This window comes from Pteropus medius, unplaced genomic scaffold (genome assembly GCF_902729225.1).
Source record: "Pteropus medius unplaced genomic scaffold, Ma_sr-lr_union100, whole genome shotgun sequence".
In the NCBI taxonomy this organism is placed as follows: domain Eukaryota; kingdom Metazoa; phylum Chordata; class Mammalia; order Chiroptera; family Pteropodidae; genus Pteropus; species Pteropus medius.
Genome location: NW_024347732.1, coordinates 2,365,307 through 2,391,758, shown reverse-complemented (window position 1 = coordinate 2,391,758; position 26,452 = coordinate 2,365,307). Strand labels below are relative to the sequence as shown.

Sequence of the window (26,452 nt, the reverse complement as noted above, 5' to 3'; positions counted from 1 at the left end):
CAGGCATCAATGCTGCCTGGCTGATATTTAGTCAAAAGAGAGATAAAAGTCATTCTTTCACTTGCCTTCCTCCTTAGCTTGCTGCCATCCCAGGCTCTTATCCCCATCTTCAGGCTAGAATCAACCTTCTTGGCAAAGACCTAATGACAAGTCAGCTACCTAAAAGACATTTACCCTTTTATCATTTAATAGTTATTCCCTTACCCCAATCCAGTTCTCCTCTTGTTCTGGACATGGCTAAACTGTGCATAGTGTCTCTTGCAATTCAGATTATTACATTCTGGCATGGAGCAGAGCAACTCAGCAGTTTAGCAATTTTAGTGTCTGATCTTTACTTTGCTCATTACCTGGGTGCTTCTTGCCTTGAGCTTCCTTCCTTCGTTGAATCAGAAAGATTTGCCTACTTGGAACCTCAGGATCTCAGAGAGACTGACATGGAAAGGTCCTAGATCCTATCTTCTCCAACACCCTCATTTTTCAGGTGAGGAAACTGAAATCCTCAGAAGTGAAGTGTCTTGTAATTGTCAGTATTTTAGCTCAATTCCACAATAAAGACATTCTGAGTGCTCTCTTGTTATTAATTCTTCCTGGAAAATGGAACTTGAAGGGAATACAAAGGAGAGACAGGGAACATTATGTCTTGAAGGTTTGATGTCTAATTTTTGTTTAACCATAGCAACTAATAGTAACAGTACTTTACAGCTTGTAAGACAAGTTCGCCTACATTTTTTCATGCAATTACCTCAAAACCCTGTCAAGCCCAGCTTCCTGAAAACAGTTATCAGGATGCTTGTTCCCAGGTTATCACCTAGTTTCCTGCCTGCTCAGAGTTCTTTCAGCCCTGGCCACCAAGTGAGGTTTCCCTGGCTCCCTGTATGATTTACCCAAGCATCTCCCACAGGGCCTTTCCTGGGGTGCTTCTGCTGGGTCAGCACACTCTTGGGTAGAGCTTCCCTTAGGGCTCGGATGCCCCATAGTCTTCACTTCCCTCAGGAAATGTTCTGTGCTCAGGGACCATGACTCATAAGCTACAGGAAGTTCTTGGCATGCTCCCTGCATGTTTAAAGAAATTAATGGCTTAGAAGTTATGTTTGATGAAGGGGAAGGACATGGGCAATGACAGGAAAGTTACTGGCTGGAAAACACATGCTGCTCCATGAGGAGGTCAGGCCCTGGTTTGACAGAAATGGCAAGTCCTACACGGAAGTGAGGGCCAGGCAGAGTTTGCATAGGAGTCTCTGGTGCTCCTCTATCTCATTCAACTTGAGTCTCTCGATCTGAGTCAAGTGCTCTAGACTTTTACACATACACTGTCTTCTCTCCTCGACCTGCCCTCCTCAAAATGCTATTGTGGATTTGTTTTCTCTCCCCCTCACCAGATCATCAACTTTGTCTCAGCTAGCATTGAGAAGGAAACTAGGTGATTATACCAAACCACATGAAGATTTACAAAGGCTCTTCTATTTGGAAGTGGCTATCATTTATTCACTCATTGATTCATTTATTTTTTTTCAAACAGTGAATATTAAGGTAATATGTGCTAGATTCTGGGATACAATGGCAAGCAAGTAACACTTGCTCTTTATCCTGATGGAACTTACTAGAAGATCTGTTTAGAGGGCAGGACAGACAATTAAACAGGCAATAACAATACAGCATGAAAGGGGAGGGACAGTGTGCTTCAGAGCATATAACAACATTTAATCACTTATAGGTGGAGTTAGGGCTTATTAATTCAGAAGGGGAAATTTTTATGGTGGAATCTCAGGCAATGCAACAGATGACCATGGCAGAAGTTAATGCTAGGAGCCCTGGGTTCCAGTCCTAGCCTTGTTCCTAACTAGCTAAGTGGCTTTACCAAGTCAGTTTATTTCTTATCTTTGTTTTCTTTTTCAGTACAAGGGCATTGGTCTTGATGGTCTCTAAGGTCCCTTTGAATGCTAAAAAATTTGATAGGGCCTGGCTTCATCTGAAGTATCTTTAGGAGGCTGACACTGTTTCAATTTTATTTTATTTTTTATCTTTATTGAGGAATAATTGACAAATATAATTGCATATATTTAAAATGTGCTATGTGATGACTTGATATACATATACGTTGTGGAATGATTACTAAGGTCAAGATAATTAACACATCTATCACCTCGTATAGTTGACTTTTTTTTTTTTTGCTGCGAATGCTTAGGATCTACTCTCAGCAATGTTCAAGTATACAATGGCGTATTATTAACTATAGTCATTGTGCTGTACATTTGGTCCCAAAAACATATTTTTACAACTGAAAATTTGTACACTTTGATCTATCTCACTCCATTTCTCCCTCCCCGCAGTCCCTAGCCACCACCATTCTATTCTCTATATCTATGAAATTGACTTTTTTTTTATTAGGTTCCACATGCAAGTGGTACCATACAGTATTTGTCTGGATTATTTCACTTAGCATAATTCTCTCCAGGCTCATCTATTCATCATGTTGTAGCAAATGGCAGGAATTTCTTATTTTTATCACTGAATAATATTCTGTCATGTATTTATGGAATATAGAATATATGTATATTACATTTCTTTATTCATTCATTTGTTGAAGAACATTTAGGTTGTTTCCATATCTTGGCTATTGGGAATAATGCTGCAATAATCATGGTTTGAGGAAGCTGATTCTTTTTTGGGTAACAGATCCTTTTGAAAACTGTTGAGTTTCTCCCAAAGAACATGTCCTTTGGTCACAGCATTTTGCATATAATTTCAGGGCACTCTCTCAGTATTAGGAAAGAAATGCCTGGTAAATTTCCAGAGACTTTGACACAAGGGCAGTGAAAGCCAGTGAATTTGACTTTGTGGAATGTAGACATCAATCCTTAAGCAGAGACAGGGGCATAGGAACCTCAGAAATAACCGCCTGGGAAGTGTTTAACAGAGCACCTTCTACTTTTGTGTTGGGGAGCTGCTTTGCCTTCCAGGCCTCTTGAGATTCTCTGAGGAGTTGAGAGGCTTTGCAGAGGAGTCACTGAAGTGTGGGCTCTGGTGTTATGCTGTCAGGGGAGGGGATTTGTTCAAAACCTGCCTCTGCCATGAACTGGCTGAGTGATCTTGGGCAAGTTATTTAACCTCTTCGTGCTTCAGTTTCCCACCTGTAAATAATTGAAGATAATAATGCCACTTGTGGAGTTCTTAGGAGAATTAAATTAGCTTAACCTGGGGCTGGCACATAGTAAGAGCTCAATAAACGAGAGCTTAATAAACCAGAACAACCACCAACATTAAAGCAATCCTTGCGGGTTGCTCTTCTGTCTCCTAGACCCAGGAAAGACTCCTGAACTTTGACTGAGACATGGAGAATGGATCTAAAATTACCACCTCCATACAGACTCTATTGCTGCAAGTATAGAAAGACCCCCCCCAACCCAAATGGCTTACACAAATAAGGACATTTGGTATTTCATAGAACAAGATGTTCGGAATTGGTGGTTCTAAGGTAGTTAATTTGGAGCTGGGTGGGGTTAACCATGACTTGGTCTCTTCCATCTATCTTTTCAGGGGTCTTTGGAGATTGGCTCATTGTTGGGCATGTATCTTCAGAGTCAGAAGATTATTGCTGCTGCCTTAGGCATCAGGTGTGGAGAGTCACCTGGCTGAAAAATACGCACTTCCTCCCATGAATCTTTTTTTTATTTGGGAAGAAACACCCTCCCATGAAACCCCTCAGCCCCAACTTCCTCCAGCAGACTTCCTCCCAGGACTTTCTGGCCAGGATTGGATCACAGGCTAGTTCTTGCTCTCCAAGGGAAGCTGTGGTGGTATCTATAAACTTCACTTCATCCCTTGGGTTGGTACATAGCTGTGTGTGAGCCATCTGTGCCATCTGCCTCATTGACATTGGGGTGGCCTTGACCCAGACTTCTCTCACATCAGCATTTCAGTCCCATCCTTGTATGTCTCTTCTACAACAAACCTGAATTTCTTTTTAGTGTAAAATGTGTTAAATACTTCCCAGTGAAATTTATGCTTTGGGGAGATTCATCCGGGGTAGCCTATAGCTTCCATGTCAGTAGGTCCAGGTGGAGCCCAGTCTGAGAAAGCCAGAGGTAATACATTTGGTTAAAATACATTGCAGAATTCACTGAAAAGCTTTTTGAAAAATGGAGGGACTCTAACAGAAACTGTGAACCCTGAGATTTTTAGGTTCCAAGTTCTTTGGGCAGAGGTGGTGGTGGAAAGTGTGGTAATGGTGACAGGGGCAGGACTTTATCTGGATGGAGAGAGTGATGAATATGGTCAGTTCTTGACTGGGATGTGAGCACCTGTGATGCAGAACCCCAGATTCTGCTGTAGCCCTAGTGTGACAACTCAGAGACCTGGCTCTGGGGTTGGGGGTGGGAGTGGCCCACATGACTGGGAAGGCCTGTTTGTTCTTTGCTGACCAGAGAAGGCTACAGTGCATATCTGGATTTAATCAGCTGCAGGGTGGTTACTAAATATTAAAATGCTAACAGAAGATGTCTATAGCCAGTTTACAGCTGGGTTGAGGTGCATGAGTTTTGCCACCCCAAGGCATGGCATTTAATTACAAGGATTTCATTCCAGAGGTTGGCTGGAAGTTGGCTTTTCAGGGGATAACTTTTTTTTGTTTGTTTGTTTATTTTGGATCAACTGGTTCTTTTCAAACACTTTTTTCTTTGTGGCCTAGATTTTTCTCCCTTTGCCAAGGGAACAACTCCTCTCAGGGTTCTTGACAGGTCTCTCTTGTAAGTGCTGGAGATGAGTCATGGGAAGGCTCTGGCTCTAGGTCCAGGAGTTGGGGAGTGTGTGGTAAAGGGAGCTGGGCTGGCAGCTCTTAGGTGACAGGCCAGGCTTCACCCCCGTGCTGCTAAGAGGGCCTCTGTCTTGTTTTGTTTTTTTTTTTCAGGTACATGCGTGTGTGTGTGTGTGTGTGTGTGTGTGTGTGTGTGTGTGTGTGTGTTTGTGTGTAGCTAAGAGGGTTCTAATTGCCCAAGAATGTGGGATTTTGTCATTGTCTTCCTGTCCGTATTTTCTGGAGTATGTATAGGTATAATGCTGCATGCCATGGGGATACTGAGAGGCAGAAGACTGAATCCCTACCCTCTAGAATAGAATAATCTAGTTCAGAAGACAAGACATATGCATCTAAAATGAGAAGACTCAACAGAGCAAGAGTCATTCCTGTTGGGACATACTGAACTGAGAAGAGATCAGCAACTTCAGAAGGGAGTCTTAGCTGACTGTGGTTGGTGGGAAGTAGGATGGTAGAATGGAGAGGGTGCCTACAATGGGATCAACCATATAGGGCATTAAAGGTTTATGGAGTTTGGACAGCTGGATACTAGTAACAGTAATGATGGTAGCCAATTAGCCCTCACAAGTACAAGCACTCTGCTAAGCATTATACAGATATTAGTAATCGGTCTATAACAACTTTATGGTGGATGCTACTATATGCATTTAATGAATGAGAAAACTGGTTCAGAGAAATCAAGAAACATGTCCAAAGTCACACAACTAGTAAGAGGAAGCTCTATGATTTGAACAAAAATGAATCTATTGCCAAAGTCTCTATTGGTATCTTCTGGGATTGTTGGGAGTTCCCTACGTATCTCCTGCATTTCTGCTTGTCTTGTGAGTGGGCACTGGCTACTCTTTGGTACTATCTTTTCAAAGGTGTTTGTATAGCAAACAGTCTCGGAAAATAACAATGTCTCCTTCCAGAACAAAGGATAGGTATGCTCACTGCTCACTATGAAAGATTCAGATTCTCTAAGCATTGGATTCCTCTGCTCTAGTGCAACCCACTGTGTGAGGAAGTGGCTCTCTTTACATTGCACTGTGGGAACTGGAGCTTGGGGAACCAGTGCAGATATACTGATGCTCAGGCTGCTTATTGCACCATGAGTCATAAAGTCTTTTGTCTCTGACCCAGGAGTCTCATGTCTTCTGCCAGCATTCAAGAAACTGTGGTAAATTTGGTTTTTAGCTTACAAATAGTAAAATCGCAGACCCTTTATAGTTCTTGACAGTGGTGTGTGTGTGTGTGTGTGTGTTTATGCTCATGGGAACCTGATGTGTGGAAGTAAAGGAAGGCACTGGGCAAGGGGTGAAGCTTTGCAGGGCAAACTGTGGAAGCAACAAATAAAAGCCTTTTTTGAGGATCATTATGTATGTGGGTTTGTCCAGAATAATGAGTTTGTGTGAAGTAGAAGTGAGAGACACAGCTGAAGGAATACATTATTGATAGCTTGTGAATCTCCTGCAAACTGAAAACATGAGAATATGAGAAAAAACTGCTAGAGACAGCCTTGGTGCCTGGGACTGTTTCTTCAGTATTATATAGGTATGAATCCTAGTGTAGCCCAATACCAGTCACTGACAGCATATGCTGAGCACTCGGCTACAAGAACACCAGTAGCTCACACCCAGCTCTGCCGTACTCAGCTGGCTTATGGTTTGTGGACTAGCTGTGTCCCTGATTTTCTCACTTTCTGCTGGCCCATTTCTCTGTTGCCAGATAAATTGGGCTTCAGTGGAAAGCACTGAAGCAGCCTTAGCTCCCCAGCTCTTGGTGCAGAGCTAGTGTTTGAAACAGTTTGCTTTGTCTGGACTGTTTGTTTGCCTAAAACCAACTGGACGGTAGCTGAGGATGGCAACCTGCTTGCCACCCTTTCCTTTGTCAGCCAGCCTGCACCTTGCCCTTCTGACTTCTTTTAGTCTTTCCCACCATAGCTCATAGGCCCAATTAGGCCCTAGCTATTCTTCTTGCCTGCTTGGTTTGGTGTGTAACCCACCAGGCTTCACCAACAAATATTGGGATGGGCAGTGACAAAGATGAAGAGATCTTTGTGTGGCTGGCTATCCAGGAGGAGTGAAAGGTAGCTAGGGCTGTTTGTACAGCCTCCCTTAAGCTAAGCTAAGGCATAGCTTATCCCTAAGAATATGTCTTCTCTTTCTCTTTCTGTCTGATTTGTGGATGTATTCTTTCCTGCCCTCGAACCCGCTAAGGCCATGTTTCTTTACCTCAGTGTGAATATGTACTTTAAATCTCAATTGACTGTGAAGTTGATGTAGAAGCCATGGTGGGATCTGGAACTATGGAAAGGATGTGTCGGGACAAGGGCAGCCATTGGTGCTCTGCCTGTATCTCCTTGATCCTCACCATTTCCATTCATGCCTGTCCTGCTTCCACCTGCTAATGCTACATCTCTTTGCCTGAGGACTTGCTTTGACTGCTGCCAAGGTCCACTTTTCCCATATAGCAGGTAGGCTAAAAATGTCAAGGCATTAATGACTTCAGGAAACACAGAGAAAAAAGAATGGAAAAAAATGAACTGAGTATTAGTGAGTTATGGTACAACTCAGGTGGTCTATAGTACACTGTAATTGAAGTCTCTTAAAAAGGATGGGACAGAAAAATATTTGAAGAAATGGCTGCATTCTATTTCATTGTATTAATGAATTATAATTATTTAATCCTTTATTATTGTTGGGCATTTAGGTTATTTCCAATTTTATATTATTAGAAATAGAGTTCTAAAGAATACTCTTATACATAAATATTTTAATATTTTTATATTTCCTTGAGATAAATGCCTACAAGTGAGTATATTGGGCCAAAGAATGTAAACATTCTAAGGCTTTCGAGACTTATTTTCAAATAGTTCTATAAATGTTGACCCTGTTTAGACTTCCACAAGTCACCTAAGAAGTGCTTATTACCCATGCACACATTGGCTGATCTTCACCTATTTGATAGACAGAGTGGTGTTTTTGTTATTGCAAAGTTACATTTCTTGGATTATTACTGAAGTTGAACATCACTTTTATTTTTCATTTACAGAGCTGTCTGCTCGTGTTCATTGCCCACTTAAGTACTGTGTTATCCATCTTTTTCTTGCTGATGTATGATTTTCTTTATATGTCAACTTTTATATGTCATATATTAGCAAATATTTCTCTTATTTTTTTATATTGTCTTTGGCATTTTGGATCAATTCCCATTGTGGTTCATTTCTAGTCATCTTTTGGATTGGTAACACCTTTTAAAATATAAACTGAGGCATATTATACATTTTAAGAGTTTGAGCAAATATTGATTTGAATTGGGCAGCATCTAAACTAGCAGATAGAAGCTCTGAAGAGCTGTACCAAATGAAAGATTTTTACAGACAAAAGGGAGTGGAAACAAGGAACTTATACTAGGCAAAAACTAGATAAAAAAAGCAGATTGGTTACTGTAAAGTCACTTTCCTTTAGGGAATGGCTCAGGTCTGTCTGGAAGATTACCTACTAGTGATGATCAGGTGATTCCTGATTGACTTGTTTAAGATTTCATTTCTGGGAGAGCTGAAACTCATTAAGTTAAGACTCAGTTTGGTGACATAGGATTTAGCATAAATGACTCCGTTTTGGGCTTGTTGTCTTATTTTTTTAACAGTATCTATGATTTACAGTATCTATGATTTAGAGAAAAATCATAGATACTTAGCATGGTTGGCAAGCAACAGATATTGAATGAATGAATGAATCAGAATTTACATTCACTGCATTCAAGCCCTATGTGCTCTCTTCTGGATTTGTAAAAGTCTGGGTTTACAGAGGCCATCATAAAGGTTGGTCATTTGGGAATTCTCTTCAGCCCTAGGGCTGATTCCTTCCTGAATTGACTCCTAATACCAGCTAGGCTCTACTTCCACTATCTCAGGGCTATTTGCAAAGTTAAGCAGAATTATCCCTTAAACAATCTCTTCTTGAAAAACCTCGGAATAATTAACGATGAAGAGGCTACTTCTGGGTTTCCTTTCGGGGAAGAACAAATATTCTCGAGGTCTGTGCTTTGGCTTGCCTGTCCTGAAGCTTCGCGGAGTAGAGAATGCCAGAAGGGTATTGCTAGGACTGGGGACCAAAATCAAGATAATTAAATAAAATCTCAGAATCTTCCCAAGGAACAAACAAAACCTTTCATAAGGGATTAATTGTTAGAAAACCTGTAGGTACTTTGCAAATCTTAGTATCTGGGTCATATTAGCTGGGGCTATTTTCTTTCATTGCTTCCTTTTGAACATATTAACTATTTTTACTTAGGTCTCCCCTGCTTCTCCCCTTTTTCTTCCATCCAGTAGCTGTGGTTGATTAAGTTCACTAAGATTTTACTGACAGTCTAGCCCCTTTCAGGGACACAAAATATAAGTTGCAGCCTCACCTTCAATGTAATGAGGATAATAGTAAATAACTTACAATGTTCCAGGCAATGTTCTAACCACTTTCCATGCATTATTATTTTTGCTTCTCACAATGAGAAGGAAGCCATAGTTTTATTGTTTCCACTTTACAGACAGGAAAATGATACAGAGTTCCAATAACTTGCCTTGGTCACATGACCAATGTTCAGACTCACATATATATGGCCTTAAGGCCTGAGATCTGAGCAACTGATTGTATTCCTCTCTCATCATCTACTTGGCGATTTATACAATGAAACTCTGAGCAATGAAATCTTAGAACATAAATAAACTGTATAATAATGTGTTAAATTAATGTAAAACTATTAACAGATAAATCTTTATGATCATGCATAGTTATATATACAGAAGGTTTTCATTTTTATTTTCAATTCTTAGTATTTTAAGAGTAATTCAAGAAGTTTGGCTCAAGATGGTGGTATAGGGAGAGCTTGAGCTCACGTCCTCCCACAGGCACACCAAAATTACAGCTACATATACAATAGTTCTCTCCAAAAAGACATGAAAACTAGCTGAGCAGCTCTTCTACAACAAAGGATGAAAAAGGCACATAGAGATGTATAGGAGATGCAGAGAAGCAGTCTAACCAAAACCCTGACCCCGAATGTGGTGACTCACAAGTGGGAGGGATATCAAAAATATGGAGCTTATCCCTGAGGCTTTACATCATATGTCCCAATCCTAGGGACCTATACCATAAAGATGAGCCCCTAAAATATTTGGCTTTGAAAACCAACAGGGCTTACATCCAGGAAACCCAAAAGGCTGTAGGAAACTGAAACTCAGCTTTTAAAGGTCTTGCATACAGACTCAGTCATCCTGGGATCCAGTACAAAAGCAGCAGTTTGAAATGTGCTTAGACTATAAGTGGAGGAAATTTATTATTAATCTTAAAACACCAACCAGAGGAGCTGGGCTAAGAAGGAACTCCCTCTGGGGATGGAGGCACTAGAGGGTGCCATTTTTGCACTCTCTTTCTACCTTGCTAGCCCAGTGCTGGCAGGACTACTTCACTACCACTGCTTCCTGCAATCCAGTGCCCTCCTATGTCCCTGCCCTGCCTAACTTGGCAGTCAGTTTCACTCCAGCTTGCTGCTTCACTGCAACCTTTCCTGCTAAAACCAAAGAGTGTGTGCAGTTCACACGAGGGATATCCCTAGAATGCCTGGTGGTTGTGGCCAAGGCAACTTGTGTTTCTGGGCCCCACAGGACTGCAAAACTTGGAGAAACATTACTTGGCAGGCTACCGCCCCAAGGACACTGCACAAACAACAAACTGAAACACACATAGCCTGTATTCCCATTACCATTCCTCCAAGACTGAGAAGGAGAGCTCTTTCACTTAATACGTAGAAACAAACATAGAGAATCAAGAAAAATGAGGAAATATAGAAATATGTTCCAAATGAAAGAATAAAATAAAACCCAGAAAAAACTTAATGAAATGAAGATAAGTATTTTAAATAATAAAGAGTAAAAGTAATGGTCCTGAATATGCTCACTGATCTCAGAAGAAGAATAGATGAACATAGAGAACTTCGACAAATAGAGAAAATATAAGAAAGTAACAAACAGAAGTCACCGAACTGAAGAATACAATAACTGAACTGAAATATACACTAGAGAGATTCAACAACAGACTAGATGAGGGCCAATATTTCCCTGATATCAAAACCTGGTAAAGATAACACACAAAAAAAGAAAACTACAGACCAATATCTCTCATGAACACAGATGCAAAAATCCTAAATAAGATACTAGTGAACCGAATATAGCAATATATTAAAAGGATTCTACACCATGATCAAGTGGGCTTCATTCCAGGGGCACAAGATGGTTCAACATACGCAAATCAATTAATGTGATACACCACATAAACAAATTAAAAAATAAGAATCATATGATTATATCAATAAATGCAGAAAAAGCCTTCAACAAGATACAGCATTCATTTATAATCAAAGCACTTAACAAATTGGTATAAAAGGAAAGTACCTTAACATAATAAAAGCCATGTATGACAAACCCTCAGCCAACATTATACTTAATGCTGAAAAACTAAAAACCTTCTCTCTCAGATCAGGAACAAGGCAAGCCTGACCACTATCACCACCTTTATTCAATATAAAATTGGAGGTCCTAGTGAGTGCAATCAGACAAGAGAAAGATATAAAAGGCATCCAAATAGGAAACAAAGTCAAACTGTCACTCTTTGTGGATGACATGATTCTCTATATAGAAAACTCTAAAGACTCCACAAGAACAGCACTAGAAACAATAAACAAATACAATAAAGTCTCTGGATACAAAATTAACATTCAAAAATCCATAGCGTTCCTATGCTCTAATAATGAAGTATCAGAAAAAGATTGAAAAAAATAATTCCTGTTGATATTTCAACAAGAAGAATAAAATACCTAGGAATAAATCTAATGAAACATGGGGAAAACCTATATAATGAAAACTACAAGACCTTATTAAGAGAAATAAAAAAATATACAAAGAAATGGAAAGATATTCTGCGTTCTTGGATTGGAAGAATCACATAGTTAAAATGACCATATTACCTAATGTATTCAAACTTAACTTCCTAGCAACTTAAACTAAACCAGTATACATGTAGGCTGATATATGAGAGCCTGATGGTAACCACAAAACAAAAATCTAGAGTAGATATACAAAAGATAACAAGAATGGAATCAAACATAACACTAAGGAGAGTTTTCAAACCACAAGGAAAGAGCAAGACAAGAAGGAAAGAACAAGAAGAACTATAAAAACAGCCAGAATGCAATTAACAAAATGACAATAAGTGCATACTTATTTATATTTACTTAAATGTAAATGGGCTAAATTCTCCAATCAAAAGACATTCAGTGGCTGAATGCATAAAAAACAAGACCCATCTATATGCTGCCCACAAGAGACTCACTTTAGATGTATGAACACATAGAGAGTGAAGGGTTAAAACATTTGTTTTATTCAAATGAATATCAAAAGAAAGCTGGGGTAGCTACACTTATTTCAGACAAAAAAGACTTTAAAACAAAAACTGTAATAAAAGACAAAGAGGGGCAATACATAATGATAAAGAGATCAATTCAACAAGAAAATATGACATTCGTAAATATACGCTCTCAACATAGGAGCACCTAAATATATAATGCAAATATTAACAGACCTGGAGGGAGAAACTGACAGCAATGCACTAGTAGTAGAGGACTTTTGTACCACACTTACATTAATAGATAGATTGTCTAGACATAAAATCAATAAATAAACAACAGCCTTAAATGACACATTATTCAGATGGACTTAATAGACAGATACAGAACATTCTACCCCAAAGCACATTTCTCAAGTGCACATGGAATATTCTCTAGGATAGATCATATGGTAGGCCATAAAAAATTTTTCAATAAACTTAAAAAATGATGTCTATCTTTTTTTCAGATTATAATGATGTGAAACTGGAAATCAATCAAAGAAAGAAATCTGAAAAAAACCCCACAAATATGTGGAGATTAAACAACAAGCTAGTGAACAATCAGTGAGTTAGAAAAAATCAAAGTTGAAGTAAAAAAATATCTTGAGATGAATGAAATGGAAATATGACATTCCAAAACCTACGAGATGCAGCAAAAGCAGTTCTAAGAGAGAAGTTTAGAGCAATATAAACCTACTTCAAGGAACAAAAAAATGTCAAATAAATAATCTAACCTTACACCTAAAGGAACTAGAAAAGAATAAAAAGTTTAGTAGAAGGCCATGTTAGTAGCCCAAATTAGTAGAAGGAAGGAAATAAAGATCAGAGTGGAAATAAATGAAATAAAGACTAAAAATAATAATAGAAAAGATTAATGAAACTAAGAGCTGGTTCCTTGAAAAGATAAACAAAGTAGATAAAACTTTAGGTAGACCCACTAAGAAAAAAAAGAAAGAAGACTCAGATAAATAAAATCAGAAATAAAAGAGAAGTTAAAAACTGATACCACAGAAATACAAAAGATCGTAAGAGACTACTATAAACAATTATACTCCAACAAATTGACTGAACCATGAAGAAATAGAAAATCTGAATAGATTGATTACTAGTAAGGAGAGAGTGAATAAGTGATAAAAAAAGAGAAACTTCCAATGAATGAAAGTCCAGGCCTAAATAGGTTCACTGGTGAATTCTACCAAACATTCCAAACAGATTTAATAACTATCCTTCTCAAACTCTTCCAAAAAGTTGAAGAGGAGAAAATAATTTCGAACTCATTTTTACAAGGCCAGCATTACCTTGATACCAAAATCAGACAAGGATCACACACACACACACACACACACACACACACACACACACACACACACACACACACACAGAGAGAGAGGAGAGGTGAGAGAGAGAGAGAGAGAGAGAGAGAGAGAGAGAGAGAGAAAATTACAGGCAAATATCCCTGATGAACACATTTGCAAAAATCATCAACAACATATTAGCAAACCGAATTCAACAACAATTAAATGGGTCATTCACTATGACCTAGTGGACTTCATTCCAGGGATGCAAAGATGGTTCAACATCCGCAAATCAATCTTTGTGATACACCACATTAACAAAATGAAGGATAAAAATTATATAATCATCTCAATAGACACAGAAAAAGCACTTGACAAAATCGATAACCATTTATGGTAAAAACTCTCAACAAAGTGGGATTAGAAGGAATGTATCTCAACATAATAAAGGCTATATGTGACAAACCTAAAGCTAACAGCATACAAAACAGTGAAAAGGTTAAAGCTTTCCATCTAAGATTAGAAAAAAGACAAGGACGCACACTCTTGCTACTTTTATTCAACATAGTATTGGAAATTTTACTACAGCTATTAGGCAAGAAAGAGAAATAAAAGGTATCCATTCAAAAAAGAAATAAAAGGCATCAAATCGAAGAGGAAGAAGTAAAACTGTCACTATTCGCAGAAGACATGAAACTATATACAGAAAATCTTAAGGAGTCCACCTAAAAACTGTTAGAACTAATAAATAAATTCAGTAAAATTTCAGGATACAAAATTAATATAGGGAAATCTGTGGCATTTGTTTACACTAATAACAAACTATCAGAAAGAGAAATTAAGAAACCAATCCCACTTATAATTCTGCCAAAAAGAATAAAATAACTGGAAATAAGTTTAATCAAGGAGGTGAAAGACCTGCTCTCTGAAAAGTATAAGACATTGATGAAGGAAACTGAAGAAGACACAAATAAATGAATAGCTCTTCCATGTTCATGCACTGGAAGAATTAATATTGTTAAAATTTCCATACCATCCAAAGCAATCTACAGATTCAATATGATCCCTGTCAAAATTTCAATGATATTTTTCACAGACCTAGAAAAAAACAATTATAAAATTTGTATGGAAACAACAAAAGATCCTGAATAGCCAAAATAATCTTAAGAAAGAAGAACAAAGCTGGAGGTATCATGCTCCTTAACGTCAAAATATACTACTAAGCTACAGTACTATTGTACTTGCATAAAAACAGACATACGAATCAATGGAACAGAATAGAGAACACAGGAATAAACCCACACATATACGAACAACTAATTTATGACAAAGAAGCCAAGAATATTTATTGGGGAAATGATAGTCTTTTCAATAAATGGTACTGGAAAAATTGGACAGCCAAATGCAAAAGAAACACAAAAGTAGATCCCTGTCTTACACCTTACACAAAAATTACCTCAAAATGGATTAAAAACTTTAATGTAAGACCATAAGATCATTGGAAGCAAACATAGGCGGTAAGCTCCTTGACATCAGTCTTAGTGAGGTTCTTTTGGATCTGATTGTGAAGGCAATGGAAACAAAAGCAAAAATAAACAAATAGAACTACATCAAACTAAAACACTTCTGCAAAGTGCAGGAAACAATCATCAAAATGAAAAGCAGCTTACCAAATGAGAGAAAATATTGGAAAAATCATACATTTGATAAGGAGTTAATATCCAAAATATATAAAGAACTCATACAACTCAACAACAACAAATAAACCCTGATTAAAAAATGGGCAGAGGATGTGAATAGACATTTTTTCAAAAAGGAATTCAGATGGCCAACGGCACTTGAAAAGATGTTCAACATTACTAATTATCAGAGAAATGCAAATAAAAACCAAAATGAGATATCACCTCATTATTATTAAAAAAAAGAAGAAATAAGTCTTGAAGAGGATGTGGAGAAAAAGAAATCATCATAAACTGTTGGTGGGAATGTAAATTGTTGCAGCCACTGTGGAAAACAGTATGGAGATTCTGCAAAAAACTAAAAATAGAAATATCATATGATACAAGTAGTCTGCCTCTGGGTGTTTATCCAAAGAATACAAAAACACTAATTAAAAAAGATACATGCACCCCCTACGTACACGGCACATAAATACAATGGAATACGACTCAGTCATAAAAGACAAAGAAATCTTGCTATTTGCGACAACACGGGTGGATCTTGAGGATATTACGCTAAGTGAAAGAAGTCAGACACAGACAAATACCATATGATTTCACTTATACGTGGAATCTAAAAACAAAATAAATGAACAAACAAAACAGAAACAAACTCATAGATACAGAGAACACATTGATGGTTGCCATTTGAGAGGGAGGTTGGGGGATCAGTGAAAAAAGTGAAAGGTATTAAGAAACATAAATTGCCGGTCGTAAAAATAGTCACGGGGATGTAAAGTACAGCATAGGGAATATAGTCATTAATATTATAATAACTGCGCATGCTCGCAGACGGGTACTAGACTTTCTAGGGTGATCACTTCATAAGGTATATAAATGTCTAGTCACTATGTTGTACACCTGAAACTGACATACAATATTGTATGTCAACTGTAACTGAAAAAATAAATTAAAAAAAATAGCAGTATCAGAGTGGGAGAGCATAAGCAAAACTTATTAACTGTTTTTAACATTGGTGGCACAGTGTTATTACTGTTATTGTGAGACCGTTGGTTGTATATATGCATAGTCATGTCAAAAACAGTCAGGAGCCTACTTAAGGAGCTCCCTCTGGCCAAAGAGGTACAATTTAATTTTGAAAAAGATTTATGGTTGAAATTAATCAAAATCTATTGAATTATTTAAATCCAAGCTCTCTTAATTTATAAATGTATATATTTAAATATCATTGATAACCTTTAAAGGATGACAAAGGAATAGCTTGTTATCTTGAAAACTTGTAAAGGATGAGAATAAATCAAGCATTTATCTTGCCTGTTCTATTGAAACTGTACCACTGGGAAACCATATTGTAAAAGAGAGATAGCAGCTCTTTATATATGTATTCAAATTGATAAATTGAAAGAAATGACAAAATCAGATGACCATTTTGCAATCTCTGATATATTAATAGCTCTAGGCATGGACCCTCAACATCCTTTAATATCCAAAATGAGTGAAAACTGGACATTTTGTGTGTCCTGATGAAAGAATACATCACCACCTTAAAATGCATTATGCTAACAAGCAGTCAAAAAAGGCTACATATGGTTTAATTCTATTTATATGAAATGTCCAGAATTGTCAATTTGATAGAGACAGAAAGTAGATTACTAGTTGCCTGAGGCTGGTGGAAGGATTGGGGGTTTGGAAGGTGATGGGGTTTCTTTCTGGGATGATGAAAAAATGTTCTGAAATTAACATCAGTAATGATGGCACAACTCTGTAAATATACTAAAAATAATTGAATTGTACACTATAAATGGGTGAATTTTAGGATGTTAATAAAGTCATTACAAAAAAGAAAGGATGAAAGAAAGAACACATTACCACCTGTAGTCTTGTTAAAAGGCTAGAAACCTAGTCTGAGCCAGTCTCTGGATCCAGATGCCCATTAGCAGATTGCAGGGTAGAGGACGGCATGAATATGCCTTCAGCAAAATCCAGACTGCATGTTCTTTAATAGACAAAGTGCAAGAAACAGAAAGGGAGAGAGGAGAAAACTTTCTAAATTTAAAAAAAGCCTTAAAATGTTAAAAAATTATTAAGATCAAACTATAATATTTAGGAAAGCACATTTGGGTGATAAAATGATTAGGAAGCCAAGGAAATGATTATCAATGATAGCCAGAGAATTGAGATCTGGATGGTGAAAATGGAGGAGCTTATGGGGATGGGTGTAAAGTTCTATTCCTTGAGCTGAATGATGGTTAAATAGATGTTCTCCTTACAGTAATTAATTAAGCTGTACTTTCGTTGGTGTTTCCTGTATCTTTCTTTTACTTTACAATAAGAATAGGACACTGATAACAAATGTTTACATTAATATGATTTATGTAAATATGATTTCGTGTAGAACACTGATGAACAATTAGAAGGAAATGTATTCATGTCATGAAAACTGAGCTTTACAAAGTAGAATGTTCCAAACATCAATGTCAAATTGATCGACCTCAATTGTCTTTTAGCTTTTGCAGTGGCTTAAAATCACCTGCGTTTCAGTTGGCTTCATATTTGGGTTGTGATTTTTTTACTTTCATACTCTCTGTGTACCCATACCCTCACCCTACCCTCTCTCTATCCCCCTTCCCAGTTTCTGTTTTGTCTTTATTTCCTGTGGACAAAAGAAGCTTATAACTTCACATTATCACCAAGACCATCAAGCTGCTTAATCAGACTATTAATGTGACTTCAATTCTTCTTGAGGACTTATTCTCAGAGCTCTTGGATTTATTATTTTAATTTGGACTGATTACTTCCTAAACTGTTGCACGACTATTCTCCTATTTTTTTTTTTTCAGTTGAGCTACTGTGTTAGGTCTTCTGTTTACTATGCCCCATCTTTTCCTTTTTTCCTGGATTCCTTTTATTTTCCTTTTGATTTGTTAGTTCCTTTTTTTAAAAAAATTATTTTCCAAAAAGATTGTTTAGGAGGTCAGTTTTTAAAGTTCTTGTATGAAAGACAATGTCATTATTTTTACCTCACATTTTATGGAGAATTTGATTATGTACAGAATATTGGATTCAAAATAATTTTTCCCTTAGAACTTTGAGAACTGTTTCCCAACATCTGTTGTTGCTGACATGTGACACCAATCTAATTCTTATTTTTTTTAGTAAGCCTTTTTGAGTGTTTAGAAATTTCACAATGATGTAACTTTGTGTGGGTCTTCTTTATTCCTCCTTGGTGTTTAGAAATTTCACAATGATGTAATCTTGTGTGGGTCTTTTTTATTTCTCTGCTCTGGGCTTGCTGAACCCTTGTAATCTGAAGCCATATATCTATCTTCACTATTTTCTCTTTCTTAAACTTATATAAGGGATACTTCCTGGATATGCGATTCTTAACATCTTGCTTATATTTTTCAGTTCTTTGACTTTTTGTTTATATTACAGGAGATATCTGTGACTTTTTCTTGTAGTCTTTCTAATAACTTAAAAAATTTAGTTAGCTTTTATTGTTCCTTCTTTTGAATAGAAGACCTGCTTCAGGTTTTCTAGGCTTTGTTGTCTTATATCTCTCTGGGTATACAGATTAAAATTATTTTTAGGTTGTCTTCTTATTACTTAACTGTTTCCTTTGAGGTCAGATGTTTGATCATATAGGTTCTTCTATTTTGTGCCACTAGTCTCCTACTATTGTGTAGCTCTGCAGCTCTGTTGGAAGGTCTCACTGTGAGCCTGAAACTAGTGTGTGTGGACTGGCGGCCTTTGCTATAGGGTAGATGGGCAAGGAAGCAAATACTAACTGAGACGGACTAGACTCTGGGTTTATATATTAGTCATGGTTATTTGAATGCAAGAGAAACTTACAGGAAAGATATGGGGTAGCATATAAAGTCTAGGATAAAGTGGAAGAACCAGGATCAGGGCAGGACAGAAGCCGGGACCCACAAGAATCTGAACATTACTGGGAATTCACCTTTAGGCAACAACTAAGGTTTAGGAACCAAAGGTTTATTCAAGGTAGAAAAAACTTGAGCCTCATTTAGTCTTTGTGTCAGTCCATTAGAGGAATGATCTGACTTGCCTCATTTGGGTCAGGTGTCCACCCCATGGCCAAGAAAGAAAAGCACCTCAACCCACAGTTTTTTGACTGATGAGATCAATGCAAGATGAGTGCTTTCCCAAAGCAAGATTGGGGTCCTAAAAGAAAGGGGGATTCTCCTGACTCACCAACTATTACGGCAATAGGCCTTAAGTTCATCACACTGATTTCTGTTCTACTTCCCCCTCCTACTCTGTTCCTGCTGACCTTGAACTCAGAGTGCTCCAAAATGACTCCAACCTTAGCTACAGCTTTCTTCACTGTACATTCTGGGTTCTTACTGCTTCTTCTCTGTTTTATCTGCTAGCACAGTCTCATCTGCTCTCTTTATTTCCAGAAATCTATCAAGTTTCTAACCTGTTGAAGGCTTCCTTTATGTAAGGTTTTCTCTTTTCTTCTTTTCTCTCATGTCAATGCGATTTTAGGAAGGAGAGGAGCTAAAGTTCTGTTTAGCTTGCCATCTTGTATCACAAGTCTTAGTATATAGATTAACCTTTTGATTTCTTTGAATATATATTTCCATGGACAATTGATTTTCAGGACTTCTTTGTTCTTGGAAAATAATCCACATTTGTTGAAAGTTAAGTGGAAAGTCCTCCAGCATTTTTCTTGATCAAAATGTAAGGAAGACTTACTACTTATTTAATGCTATGTTCAAGTTTTATCAGCTAGCACTCCATAGATCCAAGCACAAGGTGCCATAGTATCTCAGCTATTCTTTGCCAACTATTGCTGACAGAGCTCTCCACATTCATCTTCTCCCTCGACTTTTGTGCTTGCCTAGAAGCTAAATTTTGAGGAAAACTTTCTTCTCTCATCTCCCAAAAGAAACAAATAAGGATCTGTTAAATTCTCAAAGGATTAAGTTCCTTCTATTCTGATAGCCTACCAGCTGAATAAGATTTTAGCTTTAGGAGATGGAGGGAGCTTAGAATAGTGTTTTAGGAGATGGAGGGAGCTTAGAATAGTGTTTTAGGAGATGGAGGGAGCTTAGAATAGTGTTTTTGTTTGTTTGTTTGTTCATTTTTTAATAGAACAAAAAACCTAAAATTTTAGCTCTGGCCTGTTCACTATTTTGTGACCTTCAGGAGGTCTCTGGAGCCTTGATTTTAACATCTGAAAAATGGGGCTAGGAATATTGCCTTAGCTTTCTTCACATGGCTGTCATAAAGATGATATTTAAAAAGCACTTTGTAAACTATTATATCAATCAAAGCTAATTTTCAGAAGGGTCAGCACTGTTGAAGCAACTCTTAAAATTATCTTAAGCCCATGGGCTCTAATGAAAGTGTGAATGTGAGGCAAAACCAGATTTTAGTGGTAAGGAATGATCTGCGCTATAGGGAGTGTTGGTCCTAAAGGTACATTTTTTGTTTAACAAATATTCACTAAGCACTTTCTCTGTGTCTGTCACAGTGCAAGGCATTGGAGAGATAACGGTAAGTGAATCAGTATGGTGCTTGCCCACATGAAGCTTATAGACTAGAGGGAAGGATAGACATTATCCAAATAATCACTTAAGTTAATATGGAAGAATGTAAACAATATGAGAGCAGAGATTTTGTTTTGTTACTGCTACATCTACAGTGTCTAGAATGCTCAATAAATCCTTAATAAATATTTGTTGAACTTGTGGTAATTCCTAGTGTGGAAAAGTCCAGAAAGGCCAAAGAGTAAACACTAAGTAGCCTAGCATAGCCTTGGGGGTTGAGAGATTCCCTGAGCAAGTGATGTTTGAGCCAAGATCTGAAAGATGAGTAAGAACTAACTTGAAAGAGGTAAGAAAGTAATGCTTCAAGCCCAGGGATTGAGGGAAGAAAAAAACTTGGCATGTTCTGGCAACTGAAAGTAGGTGAGAGTACTTGAGTAGCCTAGTGGAGGAAGGCCAGAGTGAAGGAGACAGGGACTGCTCTCACAGAGACTTATAGAACCTTAAAAAGATTGTGGTCTTTTTCCTACAAGCAAGGGAGAGCCAGTGATGGGCCATGAGCAGGGAAAGGTCAAGTTGAGATTTATGTTTCAAAACAATAACTTTGTGGTCTGTGAATTCAGAGAGACACCCATTAGGAGGCAGTTGCTGAAATTCAGACAAGAGAGGATAGTAGTTTGGACTAGGATCATATGAAGGAAATGGAGAGAAGTGCATGAAATCACAAACTACTATGAAGTAACATCAGCAGGACTTTGTGATGGATTGGATGTGAGAAAGGAGATAGATGGAAGAGTCAAGCTGAACTACTGATTTTTTGTTTGTAGCCGAATAGTTGGAGAGCATCCATTGAGAGAAGGAACTCAGACGGTTGTTAATCTAAGGGCAAAAAGTGTGTTCTGACATCCATAAGCCCTTGGATGAAGTTCAGAAGTCTGTTTTAGGGTTTTCTCTTATAGTCTTCCTTTCCTGATACCCTTTTATCTTCTATCTGATTTCATTCTGTTGTGCAATGGTTGTCTTTAAGAACAACATCAAGCAAGTTATCTCAGGACCATGAAAGGCTCATTGAACAAGTTAAGATGCTCAGATTACATGGATTTTTATATCTATTTAAAACACATGCAAGAAACAAAGGGAAAGAGATAGGGCTGGTTACACACTTAGGATAGGTTGCAAAGACCACACTGCCTGGATCCTGGTCTATGCAATGTTTGTGTGTCTGTCTCTCTCTGCCACATTAACTTTCCCTGCTGATGGTGTGGTTACAAGGACCACACTGAAGTCTGAGTAGCAACAGATGGAAGGTACTTGGGACCAACATTTTTTCCTCATTCTATCAGCAAGACATAGGGGCAACTACTCTTGGCCACTCTTATAGTTCACCAATTAGCTAACCAAGAGCTATGGATTTTATCTATGCATATATGGGACCAGGATGGGAGCACTATGAGTGCCACCAATGGTGAGCCAATTTAAGAGTATGATAGAGGTCATTTCAAAGGTAGCATAATCATACCTTTTGACTAGGTCTTTCCATCCTTTTTAAAATCTATAAGTAACACTTTTGCTTGTTCTACCATATATTCCATTTATTCTTATCTATTTTTAACAGATCTAACAGGTTATTGATTTACTTTTTATATTTAACATATCTTAAGTATCCTGCCCAACTCTCACAAGCTACTTGTTGACTCATTATCTATGTTAAACACCTCCTATGAGTTTAACCTATTTCTTATGTAGCTTACTTACATTTTATGGGTTTCACTTATCTTTCTTGTTTCTCTTGTCTTTTCTAGTAGGTTTGAATATTCTCAATAATAAAACACACATTATTCACTCTATTAAAGATCATTTGAGTTTTGTAAAATACCTAGCATAGTACCTTATAGGCATCTAAAAAAGAATAGCTATGTAATGTGATTATATTCTATACATTTGTTTTACAAACAAAATATGTAAAATATGGATTCAAAAGATATATTAGGTAATGCTTATTCATTTTATAAAGTGTTGTTTCACTTTATAAATAATTCTCCATAGTAAGTTCTAGTGTATTTAAAACATGATTCTGTTTGTAGCAATTATAAATATAAAAATGATCTCAAGTAAGTCTTACATAAATAGAGGTACACTTAGATTACATAGGGCATTGTTTATTATCTCTTCTTTTCAGTGGCCTGTTACTGAGTCTTGCTTTATTGACAGCATTTTAAAAAGATAAGAAATAACCACTCAAAACCTTAAAATTGAACAGGAAGATTGTATCAGTTAGGATACCAGTTCGGTTGCTATTGCAAAGGTCAAAATAATAGTGGCTTAGACAAGATAGAAGTTTCTTTTTGTGATAGAGTAATGGCCCCCAAAGATATCTCTGTCTTAATCTCCAGAACCTGTGAATGTTACCTTACATGGCAAAAAAACTTTGCAGATGTGATTAAGTTTACAGACCATGAAATGGGGAGATCATCCTGTATTATTTGAGTGAACTCTTAAGAGCAGAGACTCTTTCCTGGTTATGGTCAGAGAAGGATGTGATGATGAAGGAGAGTCAGAGACACTGACATGAGAAAACCTCAACCTGCCATTGCCAACTTTGAAGAGAGAGGAAGGGAAACACAAACCAAAGAATGTGTGGCTTCCAGAAGCTGGAAAAGACAAGAAAGCAAATTTTTCCTATGCACATCCAGAGAGAAACCTAGCCCTGCCAACACCTCAGTTTTAGCCCAAGCCCCACTTCTGACCTATAAAACTGTATAATAATATTCTTGTGTTGTCTTAAGTCACTTAATTTGTGCTATTATATTATAGCAGCAATAGAAACTAATAAAGATTTGGCACTTAAAAGTGGGATGCTGCTGTAACCAATACTTAAAAATGTTGAAATAGCTTTGGAATTGAGCACTGGGTAAAAGCTGAAAGAATTTTGAGGAGACTAGATTGCCTTTAACACACTGGTAGAAATATGGACATTAAAGTTTCTGCTAGTGACTGCTCTGAAGAATCATCTTAGAGAATACCTAAAAGATTATAAACAAACTATTAAATAGAAGTCTGGACTTCAAGGACACTTTTGGTGAAGGCTCTGAAGGAAATGAGGAACATGTTATTGAAAACTGTAGGAAAGTGGATCCCCGCTGTATAGTGGCAGGAAGGTTTGCAGAATTTTGACTTGCATTTATGTGGAAAGCTGAGCTTGTAAATTATGAAGGAAATTTTGATGCAATATATTGAAGGTGTGTCCTCATTTTTTTTTTTGCTGCTTATAATAAAATGCAAGAGGAGAGAGTTAATGGTTAAGTAAAAAAAGACCCAAAACTTGGTGTTTTGGGAAATTTTCAGCCTATCCAAATTGCAAAAGATTCAAAAATTGAGAGATTTATTGTTAGGAAAGCATTCTCTAAAGAAAAAGCTGAAGCTAATACCTCAGAAAGATCAAAAGATCAGAGAATTCAGTCATGCAAAAGGCTTTTAGAAGAGCGTGGCTTACAGATACTCTTAATCAAATCAGAAAGCATAGAGAAAGCTTAAAGTCATTGTTTCTTATCATTTCAGCAAAAGCAAAACCAGAAATGGTATTATCTATCAAAGATCTGTAGATAAGCCTCTTGCCTAATGGAGTGAATCCCTGTGACATACACAGGAGACTCACAAAGTTTTTGATAATTTTATACCAGCAGAGACACTGCCAGTTTGAACAGAAAGGGACAGAATGAAATAAAATAAGGCTTTTGGATTCTCAAAATTCTAGAGGTGTGATACAGCTAATAAAACTACTCAGCTGCAAACATGTGTTACTTTTCATGAGAAGGAAAGGGCCTGTGGATAGAAAAGGAAGAAGGGAGAATTTAAAAGCAGAGTGATTCTGGGTTCCCTTAGACAGACTCTGTGTAAAATGGGCCTCACTTTATTTGTGACGAGCTACAAGTAAACCTGCATTTTTTTGGGGTAATGGATTATGGTTGTGTTTCCTTCCACAAGGTATGGGTCAGAGCATCAGAGTTATATTTATTAGCTATTTTTAAATTATATGTAGAATGATCTATGTTATTTTGATGATTCTTGCAGCTAGTATAGAGAACTAGCACAATTTTTCAAGGAGACATCAAAATGAGTTTCATTCAAGCTTAGTTATTTGGATAAAACAAGTTTTTATGCCAACAGAATTAGAAAAAGGAAATATAATATTGTAAGAGTAAAATTAATCAAGATGTTAGTACTATAGTCTTAAAAAGCACTAGCAATTTCAATTTTTTTTTTTTTTAGGTGAGGCAACCCTTAGTTGACCTCACAGATTGCAAGGACCTTGTCAGTTTACAATCCCTTATTTTTATTTATTTATTTATTGTTTACACCTATAGCACCTGGTCTTCCTAGGTATTCTCCCATCCAAGTACTAACCAGGCTCGACCCTGCTTAACTTCCGAGATCAGATGGAATCGGGCTTGTTCAGGGTAGCAAGGCTGTAGATGGTAGTTTTAAATTTGAAATTCCTTTTTCACCTAGTTAGCAAATGATTGACTATATTTTCAAAGACTTGTGCATTCATTTAACAATAGACTTGAAATATCTTCTATGTATGCCAAACCTTATACTAGGTACTAGGGACCGGAGAGCTCATTAAGATGTATCCCTATTTGTGTAGACTGAAACAAATGGCTACAAATTTCTCTCATGTCTGTGTCCTATTCCCTTAACAATGTGACGTTGCCTTTCCTCCCACCAATAGTGAAATCTGTTTTCTACCATCCTGCATGTGAACCAAACTTGTGACTCACTTTGTCCAATAGAATGTGTCAAGGGAGACATTTGTGGGAGTTCTTAGCTGTGGGAGTTCCAGGTCTTGCAGCCTCCTGTCTTGCTTTCCTGGATTTTTTCTGCTGCTATGGGAAGAAGCCAAGATCAGTCTCCTTGGTAATGAGAGACCATGTGGAGAGAAAGAGAAGCCCAGCTGAGAGCCAACATTAACTTCCAGTCATGTGAGCGAGGCCATTTTGGATCATGCAATCTCTGCTGAATTGCCAGTTGATAATTGCCATATAAGTAAGCCCAGATGAGACCAGGAAAGAACCACCCATCTAAATCTAGCCCAAACTGATGACCTGTAGTATCATAAGCTAATAAGTTATAGTGTTTACACCATAGTGTATAATTGCTATTGGAGACCTCGCTGTCTAATGAGTGTATTCCCATGGCTTTTTCATTCTAAAAGATTTACCTAAGAATTTTACATTTAGGTTTGTGGTAATTAAATTCATTGAGTTTATTATATTTATATATTCTATTTTGCATTTTTAGTCCAGATTTTCTCGATATCCTGTGCTACTTTTGGATTTGCTAATAAAGATTTATTCAATTTAGATCTAGTGTTTCTAGAGAAATTACCATTGGGTTTATGTTGGATTCCTACTTGGCAAAGCTGTTTTTTACTACAAGATGAAAGGGAGGAAAATGCTAAGGAGAGGGACTATCTAAACTAGATTTATGTTCATTGCAAGAAGCACAAGCTACTTCTGACTTCTGAGCCTGGCTGTTTAGAGTCCTCATCTGGACCTGAGCATGAGAGTAATTATGACCAATGTTCCTCTTTGTGGAAAGAATGTATAAACTTGGATTGTGCTTTTGTGCTCCACTACCATTTAAAATAGAGTTTTACATTTCACTGATGCAAATGAGCCCCCAGAGGAAGTCTTCCTTGAATGGCATGTAGAAGAGATTGCCTTTC

General features: G+C 37.3%; 1 protein-coding gene and 1 pseudogene across 1 annotated transcript in view; one reads left to right on the top strand and one right to left on the bottom strand.

The window, feature by feature from the left end:
- Positions 1-26,452, top strand: part of RAD54B (RAD54 homolog B) — a 179,007-nt gene that overhangs the window by 140,835 nt on the left and 11,720 nt on the right. The window lies entirely within an intron of this gene.
- On the bottom strand, positions 25,080-25,198 carry LOC120614338 (uncharacterized; annotated as a pseudogene).